Here is a 2,500-nt window from a genome sequence, read left to right on the forward strand (position 1 = left end):
CAATTGGGGAGAAACTGCACAGGCGTGTGAACCAGCCGAACGGAGCCTTCGTAGTTGTCCTGGACAAACGGAGAGGAAGGAGATCTGAAAAATCTCTTAGTCCCGCTCTCCCTCCCTTGAGATCTGTGTTGGCTTTTTAAAAACGGCACATGCTCTGCTGGGAGGTTTGCAATCTGTTGAACTGTCCCTGTTGAATTTTGGGTGTCAGGCGCGCAGTAATATATATTCGCAGGGAAGCATATATTTACAGGTAGTATATATTCACATCTTGGCTCCCTGCCAAGATGCTTAACACCAGCCTGCAGCAAGGCTTCCTGTATCCCAGTGTTGCTCAACAGTAGCCCTCTGGTGGACCACTTCACTTGAGGCCCACTTGGCTGTGAACTTGGGGCCCCTTATATATCCTAGATTATGGGAACCTGGATCCCCATAACCTGGGAACCATATATATGTATATATATGGTCCATGGGGGGGTGCTCGCTTGGTGAGTTGCTAGAAGTGACAGAAGGTGACTTGGTAGACTACTACTCAGGATCTCGTGGACCACTTGTGGTCCTTGGACTATGGTTTAGAAGCCAGTGACATAAATCAACACCCTACGCAGGGAGAGTTTCTCCCCATCCTCAGAAATGCCCATCTTGTACACCCCATATATACCCTAGGTTATGGAAACCTGGATACTCATAAGCTGGGGACCATATATATGCGGTCCATGGGGGGGGGGGAGTGCTCACTTGGCAAGATGCTGGAAGTGACAGATAGTGGACGACTTCTCAGGGTCTCACAGATTACCTGTGGTCCACGGACCACGGCTTAGGAACCAGTGACATAATCAACGCCCTACCCAGGGAGAGTTTCTCCCCATCCTCAGAAAAAGCCCGTCTTGTACATCCATTTTCTACAGTCAGTTGTAAAGATCATCTCCGAAATGTCATTGGCAAAGTGACCCCTAAAAAAGGGGGGGGGCGTTGGATTCCTTCCAACTGACCTCGTGTCTTTGGAACTCTGTGGATGTTAAATCAACCCTAAGGAAACCCAAGAAAACATATAGGGGTAGGGGTGTGTGTGTGTGTGTGTGTGTGTGTGTGTGTGTGTGTGTGTGTGTGTGGTCACAGCACGGCACGCCATGGGTTTAGAGCGGCCTCTGAAAGGCAACATGTCAAGTTTCGTTGAGCTTCCATTGCACTTTCCCCAAGAAACGCCTCTTCTCTTAAATCTTTAATCTCTCTCGCTGCTGACAGGAGTTTTATCGCAACTCCAACCCTTTAAAGAAGATGTAATCGCTTGTTAAGATTAACAGTGGAACATTGTATTCCTCTGTTCCATTGTGTTCCAGAACTCCATGCTCCGGCACCCTCGCGGCCTGGTAGCTACAGCCCGTCGTCATGAAACAGGCCATTCAAAGAATGCGCCGGAGAGCACGGAAGGGGGGGCCAAAAATGGCTTGCGCAAGGAAAAGCTCGTGGGGGTGTAGAACAAAAAAAATGAAATAACACTGCAGCCTTCCTAGGAGCAGGGTAACGGTGTCTCTACTTGGTCAGTGGCGCATCTAGGGTGTGGCAAGTGGGGTCATCTGCCCTGAGCGCCACTTGAAGGGGGCACCAAGTACAGACGTACCGATATTCTACCAACAGTGCGTTTTTTGCACCTTCAGGGAACCTCCAAAAAGAGGTAAACGAACACTATTTTTATTTCATTTTTTAAGGGGGGGCTTAGCACTGCAGATTATTGCATGAATTCACTTGGTGGAACAGGGCTGGCTTCTTCCCCGTCTCCCCTTCTGAATAAATCCAGATTTGTACAGCCTGCCGAATAAATGTGCTTGGTGGGATGGACGGGGCTGGCTTCCCACCCCGTGATCACAATTACAGTGCTTGCCTCGGACACCGTTTCCCCTCGATATGTCACTGTACTTGGGTCAATTTTCCAACAGCGTGGAGAGAGTGTGAGCGAGAGAGCAGGAGGTTTCCACAAAGAACAGTAGGAACCGCCTGTGTGGTACCAGGCCGTGAATGTCTTGAGCTGGCTTGAAGTGGCCAGGCTCCAGCACCTGCCTTCTTGATGTACCAATGCTCTGTTTCTACTGCACGCATGTGGCTCTGCTCAGCTCAGAGCACCCCCCAGGCAAGCCCTGACTCCCAGGACCTATAACATTTAGTTGGGGTTTGTTTATATATATATATATATATATATATATATATATATATATATATATATTTTCTCTTATGCTTTGTTATTGTCAGGGCCGGCCCATCCATGAGGCCAAATGGGGCAGTTGCCTTAGGCAACAGATTTGGTGAGGAGGTGCTCGATTCTATCCGCTTGCTTGCCTCCACTGTTGCTTGTTCTCGTGCCACTCCTGAAAGAAGGAGAGGGAGAGGAAGGATACAGGAAGGAAGAGCGGTGGGGTGGAATGTTGAGACATGATGGAGGGTATGCCTTGGTCCTACACTGTCTGCTACACTCTTCAGAGCCTAGCCTGGAATCATGTGCCTTCAC

The sequence above is a fragment of the Tiliqua scincoides genome, chromosome 14 (genome assembly GCF_035046505.1).
Source record: "Tiliqua scincoides isolate rTilSci1 chromosome 14, rTilSci1.hap2, whole genome shotgun sequence".
Taxonomy (NCBI): Eukaryota; Metazoa; Chordata; class Lepidosauria; order Squamata; family Scincidae; genus Tiliqua; species Tiliqua scincoides.